This window comes from Ornithorhynchus anatinus, chromosome 3 (genome assembly GCF_004115215.2).
Source record: "Ornithorhynchus anatinus isolate Pmale09 chromosome 3, mOrnAna1.pri.v4, whole genome shotgun sequence".
In the NCBI taxonomy this organism is placed as follows: Eukaryota; Metazoa; Chordata; class Mammalia; order Monotremata; family Ornithorhynchidae; genus Ornithorhynchus; species Ornithorhynchus anatinus.
Window position 1 is genome coordinate 72,510,038 of NC_041730.1, and position 17,700 is coordinate 72,527,737.

The 17,700-nt window shown below is 40.8% G+C and overlaps 1 long non-coding RNA gene and 1 other non-coding gene across 2 annotated transcripts; both read left to right on the plus strand.

Moving 5' to 3' along the window:
• The first annotated feature begins 477 nt into the window (after positions 1 to 477).
• LOC120638284 lies at positions 478 to 6,547 on the plus strand. Its single transcript, XR_005659865.1, has 2 exons — positions 478 to 666; positions 5,918 to 6,547. It is a non-coding gene; the product is annotated as an uncharacterized LOC120638284 (long non-coding RNA).
• On the plus strand, positions 6,002 to 6,112 carry MIR122 (microRNA mir-122). The gene has a single exon (NR_034638.1). It is a non-coding gene; the product is annotated as a microRNA mir-122 (primary transcript).
• Positions 6,548 to 17,700: the final 11,153 nt, after the last annotated feature.

Below are 17,700 nucleotides of genomic sequence, written 5' to 3' on the forward strand. Positions count from 1 at the left end.
TACATATGTGATTAATTAGATACGATTATCTAAACTCAGCTGTTGAGGCTGTGTGAAACTCCCTCATTGGAGATGATGTATTAACTTTGAATGCCTTTGGGGATATTCTGATTTAGGGCCCATCTTCTGCTGTAGAAGGAGTTAAAACAACTCATGTTGTGGATTTCTGGGAAAAAACAAAACAAAACAACACTTGGTTGTTTTTATCAGGCACAAGAGCATATCTCACTCTCCAGCCCAGGAAAACTGCTCTTGGACTGTGCTCAGGGGAATGTCGCTATTCCCGTACACCTTGCAGACACATGCCTCCATCTGGAAAACAACTGAGATTTCGAGATTTTGCTTAGTCTGTCTGGCCAAAGGTGATTCCAACTTAGCGGTCCACCCACAACCAATCAATAATTTAATGTGACTTATCAGAAGGGGAATGAACTGTTTACTTTAAAATTTCGGATCCCATAAAGGGAGAGAGAAAAAGGCTCTGAGGGAACAGAAGCTCTGGATGTCCTGCCTGTTGCTGCCTATGTGCAGTTGAAGAGGCAGGAATGAAAAAGATCAGGAGAGGGTTCTATTTAGCAGTAGACAAATGAGACAGAGTTAATGCTGAGGCAACTCAACTTAGATAAGAGCCAGCTGGCGAAGCTAAGGAGCAGGCCACTGAGTCGGGTAAGTGAGTCATTACAAACAAGAAATGGGAATTACACTTTTCTTATGGGTGGGGATTTACCTAGAGAAACGTGGTGAGCCGCTGAGCAGTGCATTTCAGAGGACTACAAAATGGAAACAAGCAGTATTAGTTGTGTTGATTATTTTGTATTTTACTTGTAGAATGATGCAACTCTGCTCAGGAAACTTAGGAAGGCTAAGGTCAGACACTCTAATGGACTGATTTAACATTTTCTGAAAGGTAAACTCGGTTTTGTAAGGCATGGGAGAGACTTAGGAGAAAAGAACCGAGTTTGGAGTTTAGATCTGGGGGCATTGGTAGGCTCTTCTTTTCACTTCTTTCTGGGATGAGTGCTTGGAATTTATGTTCCAATTAGGCACCCTTCCAGTCTTAGGATAAACTTAAACACCCACTGCTTAAACAAAAACTGTAATAATAATGATAATAATAACTGAAACAAAGCCCTCAAATCTGCTCTGGGTTAATAGAAAAGCTTGTTGCATTCCCTATGCCTGCCCCAAAGCTGAATTTGAACTCTGTTGCCACCAGATTTTGTGTTAAGCATTAAAAATATCAAGTCAGTGGAGCCACTCCTCTCTGCTCAAGTCTTTCTCTTTCTCTCTTATTATTATTTGAAAACAGTAGAGCATCTGCCCAGATGTGAAATGGGGTTCAGGGAGTTTAGAAAGACTGTCAGTTCCATTCCTTGGCCAATGTTTGACCAAAAAAATCCCTGGATTTGTAATTATCTAGTGTTGGTAGGGATCTCCTTGACCTCACGCTCCCGAAAGAGTTAGGACCAAAAATAAAATGAAAGTGTTTTTCTCATTTCCAGACACATTTTATTTAACATGCTACCAATGATTTCAAAACACTATAGTATGGGTGTCAAAAGCTTTAGGAGAGAGGTAGATGGATTGGATTCTTGGTGTCATTTTGGAATCCACTTACCATTTAAAACATTTTAAAAAATGATGGGGGAATATGGATTCAAAATCAGGAATAAGCTTTTCATTCCTAGTTTCATGATAAACCTATGATTTTTTAATGACATTTAAAAAATTTTCTGTTAGTGCCATTGGTCTCCTCATGCAGTGCTTTTCACAGCCCCATAGTTTTTTTTCTCTTGTTGTATGATCTGTTTCGATCACAGAAGGGGCAGCTAGACTTGCAGCCCCTAGGGAATAGTTTACAGTAAAAATGAGCTGATAAGCCCCATTTTTTTTTAATGAATATTCAACTATTGCACTACAACAATTAACATCTGGGTGTGAAATGAAAGGCAGAGGCCTTATTGAAAAAATCACTGGAAGGTAAAAGAAAGCCCATAAGAACCCCCCAAAAATCATTATCTTTAAGGGGATAAAGTTTGGTGAAGAGAGTACGTACATTGCACATTCACAATGGAATTCTTGCCCTCAAAATGTGAGTAAAGTTGTTTTGCTGACAAGTTTTTTATTTGGTGTAGATGATATAGGGAGGTGAGCTCTCTTGAACCAGAACTGACCAGTCTTGCAGTCTTGGTAAAAAGAAGTGATCTTTATTCTATAGGTAAAGACATGTGGCAGAGAGAATCCAAGCATTGCATTTGAAGGCTGTGAGAAATCAAATTCCTTGATATGACACCTACTTCATCCAACCTCACTTTCATCCAGTTCGGAAAACTCACAAGAGGGAAAATTGACATAGAGCATAAAAAACCTCTATGTAATGTAATCTCTTTCTTGGATATTATATTCTCATTGTCACAGTTATTGTGTTTAATAGAAATTACAGGACTCTAATTTTTCAACAGCCAAAGTTTTATTTCAAGCCATTAACATTCACATCTTATCTAGTGTTATCCTTTGTTTGGCACAATCATTCCACCTATTAAGGTGAAGTATTTCTAACAAATTGACAAAATAGCAACTATTAACTGCCCGCTGTATAAGACAGAATGATTTGAACAAATATCTTCATTTGGGGAAAAGAAATCACTGATGATCCAATACCATAGGCCTTGGTTATTTTGTTCCCCTACTAGAGCTAGACATTTGAAAAAGGGAAAAGATTCCCTGAAATTATTTAAAATGCTCAAGAAACAGAAACACAGTGATGCCCTCCAATAACAAGCTGCATATATAGAATAATGGGTTTTTCACTATCAGTAAACTAAAGGGAATGTTAACTGGCTAAATATAACCAAAGACCTCCTGCATATGAAGGAGACTTTATAGAGTCAAATCCAGGACCAATCTGCTTTGCTGATGTGTCACCTCTGGCTACTCTCTTTTCTTGCCAAGCTACTGTCCTCCTAATTACTTTTGTAAGGGCAGATACTCTTCAAGCAGGAGCAGGCTGAGGGCCGGGGATGAAGGTTTCTATTCATTCTTTTGAAATGGGTCAGAGAAAGGAAGATGGGGGTGGGGAAAGGCACGGAAATGGAAGGACATTGAATAATCTTAACTCTCCTTTATCCAGGCTTTCTCCTCACACCCCTTCCTCTTTTGCAGGATGAGGATAATGGTATTTGTAAGGCACTTGCGATGTGCCAAACACTGTACTAAGAGCTGTGGTAGATACAAGCAATCAGGTCAGACACAATCCCTATCCCTCATAGGGATCACAGTCCTAGAGGGAAGGAGAATGGGTATCATCTCCATTTTTACTGTTGAGAAAACTGAGATACAGTGATTTGCCCAAAGTCCCATAGCAGGCAAATGGCCGAGGTGGGATTGGAATGTAGGTCTCCTGACTCCCAGGCCTGCGCTAATTCCATTAGGCGGCACTGCTTCTCAGCCGGTTTTTGGGAGACCACTGCCAGGAAAAGCATGTCCATATTACTTGAAGAAATGCTCCTTCTGGAGTCCATATGGGAGAGCTGTTTTTCTTGCCCCTAACAGTGTTACAACCTTTTGGCTCAACATGGTCATCTCCAAGCAATTGATCAATCAATGGTAATTGAGTACTTACTCTGTGCAAAGCACTGTACTAAGCACTTTCCTCCAACTTGGATTCTGGGCCCCATATGGGACAGGGACTGTGTCCAGCCTGCTTACGTTGTACCTACCTCAGTGCTTAGAACATTACTTAGCATATAAAGTGCTTAATAATATCCATTCATGTATTCAAATATATTTATTGAGTGCTTATTGTGTGCAGAGCACTGTTCTAAGCACGTGAGAGAATATAATATAACTATAAACAGACACATTCCCTGCCCACAATGAGCTTACAGCCTAGAGAGGGAGACAGACAATATAAATAAATAAATTAGAGAGACATACGTAAGTGCTATGGGGCTGGGAGAAGGGATGAATAAATAATAATAATACAAAGCAAATACCAAATACCTTCTTCATTGAGATAGAGCTGCGCCAGAGCTAGAGCCCCCACTCGTCTCTTGGTGCTTTCCAGTACAGTGGCAGCACTTCTAGGACCCAAATATTCATTCATTCAATAGTATTTATTGACCACTTACTATGTTCAGAGCACTGTACTAAACGCTTAGAATGTACAATTCGGCAACAGATAGAGACATCCCTGCCCAGTGACGGGCTCACAGTCTAATCGGGGGAGACAGACGGCAGAGCAAAACAGAACGGAACAAAAACAAGACAACATTTGGGATGAAATGTGAGGCAAAGAGATTAGTAGCTAGGAATCTTTCTGGAAAAGCAGGAGTGATCAGCAGTTCCTGAGGTGAGGGGAGGGCAGGGAAGAGGACTTGCAGGTAACCAAGCTGAGTAGGTAAAGTAGACAGCTGAAAATGCCTTGGACACTCCACTCCTGATACCCCAACTGAGCAGCCCTAGGGCCTGCTGACCTTACTGAACTCCATGTGAGACTTCTGAATCCACATCCTAGCGTCAGTTGGGCTCCAAGAGGAAGTGAAAAATTCAGAAAATATAATGAACAAACTGAGTTTAATAGGAATGACTCTTATAAATACCAAATTAACCCACAGCACAAAGCACTACTATCTCTGGTGGTAGTGGCCAAAGGAATTTTCACTGGCTCAGTGCTGGAGGGCATTGCTTTAGATGCTGGGGAGTTTTTGGTGGCATTTTAGCACAAGGGGTTCTAGGAAATAGCTGTTTATTTACACCCTCCTTTTTTATTCAGTGAAAACCAAAGGAAGAAAAATCTTTATTTTTCAGTGTGTGGAATGAAAATTCATAAATGCCCTTTAAAGGAATTGAGGCTGGAAAGCTGTGAAAATCAAAACAAGGTTTATTTACCAATTTTTTCCTGTGGGTAGAAGATGAATATCCTGCTAATGGTATCAATGGCTCCTAACTGCTCTGGTAGAAACTGGGGTTTCAAAGGATGAAGCTTTTGCATAAAACCTGATGCCTACCAGCTAGTGAACAGATTTTTAAATACCCCTAAATAGTGCAATTCATTTTTAAAAATCACAAAACTCACCCAGTTTTGTATGCTCAAAAAATATTTAATCAGGAGCAAATGATATATAGGGTAAATCAAGGGAAGCCCATGGACATTATTCCTATTATCTGATTATTCATTCAGTCAGTCATATTTATTGAGTGCTTGCTGTGTGCAGAGCACTGTACTAAATGCTTGGAAAGTACAATTCAGCAACAAAAAGAGACAATCCCTACCCAACAACGGGCTTACAGTCATGAATTTTAATTCTGGCTCACCCGAAGTGCTTGTTTCTCAAAGTCTAAGTAAATAGTCTATTGAAGGATATTTTCTTTTTCAGCTTCTGAAAACATGGCAAAATGAGATTTCATCGAAATCTTGGCTCTTGTTTTTCAATTAGTTTACATTCAAAACCTCCATTCTCTTCAGTTGAAGTTGTTTTGCCTGACCATTCATTCATTCAATAGTATTTATTGAGCACTTACGATGTGTAGAGCACTGTACTTGGAATGTACAATTTGGCAAAAGATAGGGACAATCCCTGCCTGATTAATGGGCTAACAGTCTAATCCATGCGGATCAGATATAAGTCCACTCAAATGTTGTCTAGTATCTATAGGTCTGGGTAGCTTTCTCAAATCAGTAGCATTTAATGAGTACCTACTTTGTGCGGAGCACTTTAGTTCATACTTGGGAAAGTACAGTAGTGTTAGTAGAAATGAACCCTGCCTTCAGAGTGCTTGTAATCTAGATAGGGAGGCAGACACTAAAAGAAATTATAGCTAGGAGGAAGATGGAAAAGGAGATATGAGCTAGTGCTTTGTTCTAGATTTCACTCTAACCTTGCCATCTTGTGCTTGCTTTTCCTCTCCACACTAGGCAGTGCAAGAGGACCAATGAACCATCCTGTGTGAGATTATCAGTGCCGATGCTGAGATTAAGAGCTGAAGGAAAGGGTTCCTCAACCTTGGATTGTTTGCTACCAGAGCTGTGGAGTGTGACAATGGTGTTTGTGTCCAGTCTATCAAACGCCATTATCACACTAAATAGCTACTGTAGGGCCATCCGTCTCTTCAGAGTCACTCGACCATGCGTTGACTTTCTCGAATAAGTAAAAGGTTAAGAAGGGTCATGCTCGTGTCCACACTGTTCATTCAAATCCTAAAAGCAATTACTCTCGTTTTGTACCTATGACACATGCTGTTTGAGGATGTAAGAAAAGTCCAGAATCCCGGCCTATCATGGGCAGCTGAAGCTGTTCCTTTGCAAGACAAATGCACCACTTTGCTGATTTAGACCGCGTGTGTTTTTAAATGATATGGAAATCAAGGTGTGTAAAAATACCATTCTCTAAAAAATTTATTTGGTAAACAAAGTTGATAACGTGACTACACATGACCTAGCCGAGCTTCCTGAAATGTGAGAACAAATGCATGTCTCTTACTGTTTTTATTATTCAATTTATTAGACTAGTTTCTCTCTTTGAATAAAGAATAGTGCCTGCCCATCCTTATGTTTCCTTCAATTTTCTGCTACACAGAACTTGCTGAATGCAATTTAGGAATTACTTAACTTGTAGAAATGTCTTTGAACTAAACTGATACTCAGTTGAAATGTATTTCCTTTTTTGTGATATTTGTTAATTGCTTACTATGTGTCAAATGCTTGTCTAAGCACTGGGGTTTAGAGTTCCCGAGTTCCTTTCCCACTTGAGGCTCACAGTCTAAGTAGGAGGGAGAACAGGTATTGAATCCCCATTTTGCAGTTGAGGCACATGTGGCACAGAGAAGTAAAGTGACTTGTCCTAGGTTGCCCAGCAGTTAAGTGGCAGAGCGGGATTAGAACCCCGGTTGGCTCCCAGGTCTGTGCTTTATCTGCAATCAATCAATTGTATTTATTGAGTGCTTATTGTGTGCAGAGCATTTTTATAAGTACACGGGAGAGTACAGTATAATGGAATTGGTACACCTATTGCCTCCCCACAGTGAGCTTACAGTCTAGAGGGAGAATTTCATGACATTTCAATTTCATTTCCCCTCTCTAGACTGTAAGCTCCCTGTGGGCAGGGTTGATGTCTACCAACTCTATTGTATTGTTCTCTCCCAAGTGCTTAGTACAGTGCTCTGTACACAGTAAACACTCAATAACTACCAACTGACTGATTTTGTAAGACAGAGACTGCATTTTATCCAGCATGAGATAAGCATTTCACGAGACAAATGAAACATGAAACAAACTTCCTATGTGAGATAATCAGTGCCAATACAGAGATTTGTATTCATCTGAAAGCAGAAAGTGTCATGGTCCATTGGTGATTGTAAACCAAAGAACTGAGCTTTGGTAAAGAGAAAAAAACTCTCTTCATTTCAAAGACTGGAACAAGTTCCTGGTTCAGTAATAAAGGTAGGAGGGAGAGGAAATGAGACACCCACCCACACAAAGTCATGAAAAAAGAGGGTCAAAGGGATCCATATGTTACTCTTATGGCCAAATAAACCCTACAGATTGAAGTTCCCATGTAAAATGAATCAGTACATTTTCTTAAGACAAACACAACAAAGGGTCATGTTAATCTTACTCAATTGTAAGCTTCTTTGGGCAGGGATTTTGTCTAGTCATTTGGTGGTACTATCCTAAGTGCTTGTGTTCTGCACGCAATAACTGCTTAGTAGATACTTTCTTCATGGTATTTAAGTACTTACTATGTGCCAGGCACTTTATTAAGCACTGGGGTAGATACAAACTAATTGGGTTGGACACTGTCCATGTTGCACATTGGCCTCACAGTCTTAATACTCACCTCATTTTTCAAATGAGGTAACTGAGGCGCAGAGAAGGTAAGTGACTTGCCCAAAGTCTCGCAAGCAGACAAGTGATGGAGCCAAAATTAGAACCCAGATCCAAATTTTGATTGCTTTCTCAGTACCCAAGGGGTACAGGTTTGTTTGGAACTAGCCCAGATTCCTCTTTCCAGGTCTCCTACTCTTTTTACTTTATCCATCCAGGAAATTCATCTGCTCCCTTGGCTTCAGCTGCTACCTCTTTGAAGATGATTCCCAGATCACCCTCTCATCTGCAATCTGACATTTTCACTTGCCTACAGTACCTCTATACCTGGCTGTCCCACCAGTACCTCAAGTTCAATAAATGTAAAACTGAACTCTTCACCTGCTATTCCAAATCTTCTTCTCCTTTTAACATTCCCATCACAGTTAACCCCACCATCCTTCCTGTCTCTCAAGCTCACAACCTTGACTTTTTTCTTGATTCCTCACTTTCAACTCTCATATTGTTAGTCACTAAATCCTGTTAGTTTTTGCTCCAAATAGTTTCCCAGATCCACCCCTTCTTCTGCAGGTGAACAGTCCCGATCTCGGTCTACGTATATGTCATAACCCAGCTTGACTACTGTATCAGCCTATTCCCTGGACTCACAGCATTCTGCCTTATTCCTCTCCAACATAAACTTAACCTTTTCCCTCAGATCATCTTTCTAGAATGTTATTCTGCATGGATCTTTTTTCTCATCATCATCAGTGGTGTATACTGAGCACTTATTATATACAGACCACTGTAATATCCATTTAGGATTGCTGAATACAACAGAGTTGGTAGACACATTCCCTGCTCTTCTCAGACACTCAGTGGTTACTCATTCCTCTCTGTATCAAGCAGAAACTCCTGGCCATTGGCTTTAAGACACCCCAGTTCTCTCTCTCTCCTCTGGCCCAGCTGGCATTCTTCATTTTTTCCTAACCTACCCTTACACTGTGCCTAATCTCACATTGTCAAGCTTCCAACCCCTTTTTAATTGCCTTCTTCCTACCTGGAACTCCTTCAGATTCACCAGATTACTGCTGTCTCCATCTTCAAAACTCTTCTGAAATCCCACCTCCTCCCGGAAATTCTTCCCAATTAATTTTCCTTCTCCCTAAGTTAACTCCCCCAACTATTCCCAGAATTTTTGCATTACCTTGGCAATTTTATATTCACAATCTCTTTTTGCACTTTGGAACATATTAATTTACATAGTCTACTATTTAAGTGCTTCCTCCTCCCTGTAAATAATTTTGTCTGTCTGCCCCTTTAGATTATAAAATCCTTGTGCCAGGGATGGAATCTCCTTTATCTAGAGAAACAGCATGGCTTAGTGGAAAGAGCACAGAAGAATTGGAAGGGCAATCAGAGGTTGTGGGTTCTGATCCCAGCTCCACCACTTGTCTGCTGTGTGACTTTGATCAAGTCACTTAACTTATCTGGGCCTCAGATACCTCATCTGTAAAATGGAGATTAAGACTGTGAGCTCCACATGGGACAATCTGATTACCTTGTACCTACCCCAGAGTTTAGAACAGTGCTTGGCTCATAGTAAGCACTTAAATACCATCATTATTATTTTACTTTTCCATATATATACTCCAATGCTCTGTACAGAGAAGGGATTCAATATGTACCATGTATTGACTTCTAGGAGGAAGAAACTACATTTGGGATAATTCGGAGTCTGCACAAATACACAAAAATTACCTCTTTGCATAAATTTAAGCTCATGTTTCTTGTCACTGAAACTGAAATAAAAAGTCTCTCTGCTTTAGAGCTAATAAATGCATCACTCAGGATTGCCACAGATACCACCAAAAAATTCCAAAGGGTCACTTTTGCTGACCTCTGACTTTACATGTCCAATACTTTATATTTGTTGCATAAATAATGTCATGTGATGCAAGAATACGATAAGGCTAGACAGGAAATGTTCTCTGTGGAAATATACAGAACCTACATACTTGCTGAGTTTGCAGATGGACACTTAACTCCCTACATTCTTTTAGAGTCATTGTATTTTTCTTCCAGGTCCCTGGATGGCACTTATAAAATTAAAGACTTGGTGACAGAAGCAGGCTGGGTGTTAAAAAATAAAGATGCCAGACATAAAGCTGTCCAGAACCATATCAGTACAGGTCAAGGGACAGATCACCTGAAAACCATGCCATCATGTATTAAATGGTCATTCTAATCATTCTTAGTCCACTGACCCTTTCTCTCAGAGGAAATAGTGTGGCCTTGTGGATAGAACACGGAACTGGCAGTCAGAGGACCATGGTGCTAAACCCAACTCCACCACTCATCTGCTGTGTGACCCTGGGCAAGTCACTCAATTTCTCTCTGCCTCAGTTTCCTCATCTATAAAAGAGGGATAAGACTATGAGCCCCATGTGGGATATGGACTGTGTCCAACCTGATTAGCTTGTATCTCTGCCAGCACTTAGCACAATGGCTGGCACAAAGTAAGTGCCTAACAAATACCATAAAAAAAAAAAGAAGACAGGAGACTGAGGAAGAAGAAATGGTATTTAGTGAGAGGTTTGTGTCTTCCCTGAAAAGAAAACCAGTAACAGCAGGTTTTATAAAATAAATGTCTTATTTAAAGGATTAAACTGTGTGCATAAACCTGTGTCAAGCTCTGGTCTGCTGCTTATGATTTGTACTTTGCTCTTCTCCTAACCTCTGGAGCCATCTTCACATAAAAGTATATATTCCCAATGAGAGCAGTTCTATTTTGAGGAAACTATCATTTGGGAGCAAGCCAGTTATAGGGCAGTCCAATGGTTCCTTCAAATTTCTTTTGGGCAATGTTCTTGATAATGTATTTTAAACATTATTCCTTCATCATTAGTGCCCTACTGTCCTGGCTGACCAAATTCGTTGTTTCCTGCCTTTTGTGAGGTGAACTTTTACCTATTCTTGGATTTTATTATTCAACGGTCCAGCCTGATGAGAGGGAATCCATCTTTATTTCACGCTATGTTTCAGCAGCCCTTGCCAAAGCAGAAATGGGACATATGGCGTGGGCCTCAGGGTAGATTAATCCTGTTGCAAGGTGCCAGCTGAATCCATTTAGAATGAGACTGGAACATCGGAGCTTTTCGTAATCCCCACACAAAAGACTCATTTCCCAGATCTTGGAAAGAAAACACAAAGAGAGTCACAGGATGCTAATGCATTTAGAGTAATTTTCTTCCAAGTACAGACCCTGGCACTCCTCCTGGTGAATGGTTACTTTTTCCGAGGCTGTTACCCTCTTTCTGTACTCTTCTGGAGGGGGTTGGGTGGCAACAGCTCCTCACATCCTATCTACCAATCAATCACTCAATCAATATTACTTATAAAACACCCTACTGTGTGCAAGACACTGTGCTAAGTGCTTGGGAGACTACAACAAAGTTCTCAAGGAACATACAGTCCTTAGTACGATATCAGTGAGAAATCTTCTGACTTAAGGGGCTGGTGCCAAGCATACTAATTTTGAGAGGTGACTGACAATTCCTTCTTCCCTGTGTGCACCCTGTATTCTCTGACTATTTAGACAAGAGCTAGTGACCCCTAAAATGACCACAGTCCCTTAAAGTTCTGTTCTATAGAAGAATCATTTCTTTATGATCTTAGTGTTCCCCCCTTACCCAAGTCTTCTGCGCTTGTTCTCGCCATTATTTGCTGAATTGTTCTTTGACCTAAGACTTCCTAACTGGCTATTAGAGAGAAGAGTTGGGGATGATAGAAGGAAAAATTAGAAAAATTAGAAGGCTCAAGAAGTAATTAAATTCAGGGACAGTAGCTCTGTGCTAGTAATGTGGGTGGGTGCATGGATGTAAAAAAGGCAATCATCCCGCTGACCTCCCAAGTATCCTTGACTTCCATTGCCAGAGACAGAATTCTGGGATCAGGCTTGATGAAACATTGATCTGTGCTATTATGACATTTCTTATGATTGTGGTTTTTTTCTTTCTCAGAGCAATAACAGCTCTTGCCAAATACTTCTTGAACTGCCTGTGTCTCAGCTGCATGACTTCTAGTGGATGTGCATGAACAAATGTCACCTGGGCATTGTTTCCGGGATAAAAATAATTCTAAAAATAATTTCTTGTCCTGGAAGTCCAATGCCTCCCTTGTCTTTGGTGCTGCAATGCTACCATTGTCTTTGCAGGCAGTTAAGATTACACCCCTCCACATTCTGCTTGTTGTCGAGAGACATAATGGTGAACTGACATATTTCTTTTATTATCATTAGTAAGACTAATAATTGTGATATTTGTTAAGCACTTACTATGTGTCAGGCACTGTAATAAGAGCTGGTGTACATACAAGCAAATTGGGTGTGACACAGTCCCTGTCCCACATCGCACTCACAGTCTTAATCTCCATTTTACAGATGAGGTAACTGAGGCACAGAGTTTAGTGACTTGCCCAAGGTCACACAGTAGACAAGTGGGAGAGCCAAAATTAGAACCTACGACCTTCTGATTCCCAGGCCCCTGCTCTATCCATTATACAGAGGAGGCAATTTCCTGACACTTGATGATTTAAAAAGTGATACCCAATGGAAAAAGACAAGATATCTCTTATTTTAGAAGAACAATGATCAATGAAATTGATTAATTGGTACCTGGTTTGCATATCTTATTGATTATTTGATTACACTGAAGAATTGAGAACTCTCTCCATGATACTGTGTATTATGGCAGGGTTTTGTCAGGACTGTTTTGTAGGACTGTTTTGTGTGCTGATAAATATTATTGATTCATTATTTTTTCATGTGGAAAGGCATAGGTGGGAAAAATTTTCAAAGCACAGTGTGGAAAAGATATTCCTGAAGATTTTCTGGATAGTGTCTCTGTTTTCTTTCTGTGATAGGCAAGAGAAATTATTTCTTTCAAATGATGAAATTAATTAGGGTTTTTTGATGTTGTGTATTTATGTCAAGTATGTGGCTGTGAAATGTAAACAAAAGGAATTTTTTTTCTTCTATTGATTGGGGAGGCCTAAAGAAGTGCTTGTTGCAGTAGCCTGTACAATTCTGGTTGCTAGGGCAACTGTCACTGAAGACATTTAAGACCTACCCAGAAGGGATGCTTGGTCACTCAGAAAAATCATGCCGGGGGGTGGGGGGGTGGCGGGGGAGTGGGGGCAGTCAGGATTTCGGTAACTTGAAATACAGACAGTAGCATATGCTGAACCCATTTCAATCAATCAAACATATTTATTGAGCACTTGGTGTGTGCAGTGTACTTTATTAAGCGCTTGGAAGGATACAGCATAACAGAGTTGGTAAACACGTTTTCTGCCCACTGTGAGTTTACAGTATAGAAGGGGATACAACAATAATATAAACAAATAAATTATGGATACGTACATAAGGCTAAGGGAGGGGTGAATGAGCTTGTTGTGGCCAGGGAATGTGTCTGTCATTGTATTATATCTCCCAAGCACTTAGTACAGTGTTTTGCATATAGTAGGTGTTCAGTAAATACAATTGAATGAATGAACCAACTGCAAGGACAATGCAGAAGAGAATGGGAGAAGAGGAAATAAGGGCCCAGTTGGGGAAAGCCTCTTGGAGGTGATGTTCCTTCAGTAAGCCTTTGAAGGTGGTGATATTCGGTCAGATATGAAGTGGAAAGGGATTCCAGACCACGGACAGGATGTAGGCAAGGAGTTGGTGGCAAGATAGATGAGACTGAGGTAGTGAGTATCTTGGCATTAGAGGAGCAGAGTGTGTGGGCTGGATTGTAGTAGGAAGTCAGTGAAGTAAGGTAGGAGGGGGCAAGGTGATCGAGTGCCTTAAAATCTATGGTAAGAAGTTTGTCCTGTCTCTCCCCACTCCAGTTCATACTTCAGTTTGCTGCCCAGATCATTTTTCTACAAAAATGCTGACACGTTTCCATATTCCTCAAGAAACCAGTGGTTGTCCATTCACCTCTACATCAAACAAAAACTCCTCACCATTGTCTTTAAAGCACTAAATCACCTTGCCCCCACCTTCCTCACCTTGCTACTCTCCTACTACAACCCAGCCCTCACACTTCACTCCTCTAATGTTAACCTCCTCACTGTGCTTCAGTCTCATCTGTTTCAATGCAGACCTCTAGCTCACATTTGGTTTCTGGCCTGGAACGCCCTCTCTCCTCATATCCAACAGACAATTACTCCCTCCCACTTCAAAACCTCATTGAAGACCCATCTCCTCCAAGAGGCCTTCCCTAAGTCCCCGCCCCCCACACACATTCTCCCACTGCCTTCTACATCACCTCTGACTTGCTCCCTTTGTTCATCCCCTGTCCCAGCCCCACAGCACTTTGTACGTATTTATTTGTATTAATGTCTATTTCCCCCGACTCTAGACTGTAAGCTCATTGTGAGCAGGGAATGTGTCTGTTCACTGTTGTTTTACTCTCCTAAGTGCTGCACACAGTAAGCACTCAATAAATATGATTAAATGAATGAATGGATGGACTACCACTGGAGGTTCTTGAGTAGTGGGGAAATGTGGACTGAATATTTTTGTAGAAAAATGATCCAGGCAGCGGAGTAAAGTTTGGATTGAAGCGGGGCGAGATAGGAGGCAGGGAGGTCAGCAAGGAGGCTGATGCATTAATCAAAGAAGGATAGGTTAAATGCTTAGATTAAAATGGTAGCAGTTGGGATGAAAAGGAAAGGGTAGATTTTAGCAATGTTGTGAAGGTTGAACCGAAAGGAATAGGTGACAGATTGAATATTGAGTTGAGTGAGAGAAATGAAGAGAGATTAATGACAAGGCTGCAGGTTTGTGAGACAGGGTGGATACCACCTGGTGCTGTTTACAGTATCAGGAAAGTCAGGGGAAGGACAGGGTCTTGGAAAGATAAGGAGTTCTGTTTTGGACATTCTCAGTTTGAGGTGTTGGCGGACCAACCAAGTAGAGGTGTCCTGAAGGCAGAAGGAAATGAGAGACTTCAGAGAAAGAGAGATCAGTGCTGGAGAAATAGATTTGGGAATCATCTACATAGGGGTGGAAGTTGAAACCATGGGAGCAGATGAGTTCTCCAAGGGAGTGGGTGTAGATGGATACTAGAAGAAGACCCAGAACTGAGCTTTGAGCAACTCCCACAGTTGAGGGGTGGGAGGCAAAGAGGAAACCGGGAAAGAGACTGCATTAACTTTCTTAATTCTGGTTCCCCAGTTGCCATCATTCTAGTAGAAGGACAAAGGGCCTGAGGGAATTTCCACGGGGAAATTAAGGACAGAGATCACAGGATGGAAGAGAATGGTGAAACCACCCAGCAAAGATTTGAGAACAGAGAGAGGAGTAACACAGATGATCACTGATGGAGTCTTCCATGAGGAAAACCTCTAGACTTCAGGCATGAGAACAAGTGTGATTCGATTATAACGTTACTGGTACTCCCTGTTCCCAGCCAGTTGTGTTTCCACTGGGGCATCAAGTCAAGAGCAGCTAGCAATGGAGTATCACCTCATTCAACCAGGCTGGGAGCTTGTGGCCCTTCCCTCTTTCCAGGATACCAGATGCCTCCTGGCTACTGAGGTACAAAAGTTTAGATGAGGGAGTTTTGTGATTTTGATATAAAGGACATTCATTCAATTGTATTTATTAAGTGCTTACTGTGTGCAGAGCACTGTACTAAGTGCTTGGAAAGTACAAATTTGGCAACAAATAAAGACAATCCCTACCCAATGATGGGCTCACAATTTAGAAGGGGGGAGACAGATGACAAAACAAAACAAGTAGACAGGCATCAATAGCATTGATATAAATAAATAAAATTATAGATATATACACATCATTATTAAAACAAATAGAATAATAAATATGTACATACATACACAAGTGCTGTGGAACAGGGAAGGGGAGTAGAGAAGAAGGAGGGAGTCGGGGCGATGGGGAGAGGAAGAGGAGAAGAGGAAAAGAGGGGATCAGTCTGGGGAGGCCTCCTGGAGGAGGTGAGCTTTCAGTAGGGCTTTGAAGGGGAGGAAGTGTGCTAGTTTGGCGGATGTGAGGAAGGAGGACATTCCAGGCCAGAGGTAGGACATGGGCCAGAGGTCGATGGCAGGACAGGTGAGAACGAGGCACAACAAGAAGGTTAGCAGCAGAGGAGCGGAGTGTGTTGGCTGGGCTGTAGAAGGAGAGAAGGGAAGTGAGGGGCAAGGTGATGGAGAGCTTTGAAGCCAATAGTAAGGGGTTTTTGTTTGATGTATTCCCTGACCTCAGGGTAGGGAAGCAAGAGATCAATGTGTTGTGGGCAGCGAATGTGTCTACCAACCCTGTTGTACTCTCCTAAGACCTTAGTACAGTGCTCTGTACCCAATAAGCACTCAATAAACACCATTTCTTGATAGATCACTCCTGTGATGGCTGAGAGATCCAGGGGAAAGGGAAACTGATATAGCCTTCTTATAGTAGCTTTCTAATGCCGCCAAAGCCCTACTTATATGCTATTGCTACTAATGCTATTTTATTTCTTATTTTCTTCCAATTTCTTCAAGTCACTGGTTGGTGGTAGCAGTTTTAATAGCTGAAGAAGTTGCCCATAAAGCTGAATGTAAGACAAGTGAGCCTGATTTCGCGGTTGCTCAGATGGGTTAAAATGCCCAATCATCTGGTTTTAAACAAGACTCTAGATGGGCAAGATCTGAGGTATATGAGCTAAAAATTGGGTGGCCATTGACACAGGTCAACATATGGAAAGTGAGAGCCAAGAAACCCCTTGGGATAGAGATTTGAAATACTCTACTTTTCCACCATGACTGTTCCACCTTTAAAACAGGAAGTTCTTTTCAGTTCTTTTTTGTTTCAGTGATTTCCCGAAGAGAATTGAGATAACCAATCCAACATCTCTTCAGGATAATGATTATGCAACACCTCTTATTTGAAGAACACTTTGTGCTTTCTTTTTTTGCACTATTAAATCACAAAGCTCTATATGACAGCAGAACATTCCTATGGTCTTTAAATAGACACAGCAATTATCAAAAATAAGCTTCTCATTCACAAATATTCTTATATGCTCAGAATGGTAAGTTGCTTTCACATTATATAACAATATTTGATCTCCATGATCAAGCTTGCCTAAAGAAATAATGTCTTTAAAGAGAGCTTATTTCTAAGAGACTTGACAGATTTTCTTTTCCTATCTAGTGAGTTCTCACAATACTGCAGAGAAGTAGGTGGCATTTCATGAGTTTTCTGGTGAGAAATTTGAGACAAAGAAAAGTTAAGATGTACCTATATGATCCTAATTCCCAAACCTGTGTTTCCTCTTCTAGACCAAGAACTACTACTGAGTCTGTGTGTCCCTGAGACTATTAATGTGGACTGCATAACTTATGTGTGGTTTCCTGAAATCAGATTTCCATTTCTGATTGTCTTTGGCAGGTAACAAGCACTGCTGCTCCAGATTTTAATGTTTTTACCTCTTTGCCTTGCCATCAGTGATTGTTGGGGGAGCTGACCCAGAGAATGTAAGGAGAGAAGCGGTTCCATTGCCAAGTCAGATCAATGTTCTCTTCTGTCCAGTATTCCATCTTTGCAGCAACATCAATATATTTGGCAATATAGTGGAAGAATTGGCCTTCTAGACAAAAATCCTGATGATTGTTACATATACCATATAACTTCTCTTCTATATCCCTAATATTCCCTCTAACATTTATTCATGATTTTTATTCAAACTCACTGATGTTTTGACACTTACAAATGGGCTCTTCAGAATTAAGCAGTGCCATTTAAGTGGTCATCAGTGCAGTTTCCCAGGACCTGCTAGCCAAACAAAGTCAATTCTAAAATTCCTCTCTTGAATTCTTTATTTTTTTCCAAACATGAAACACTTAAA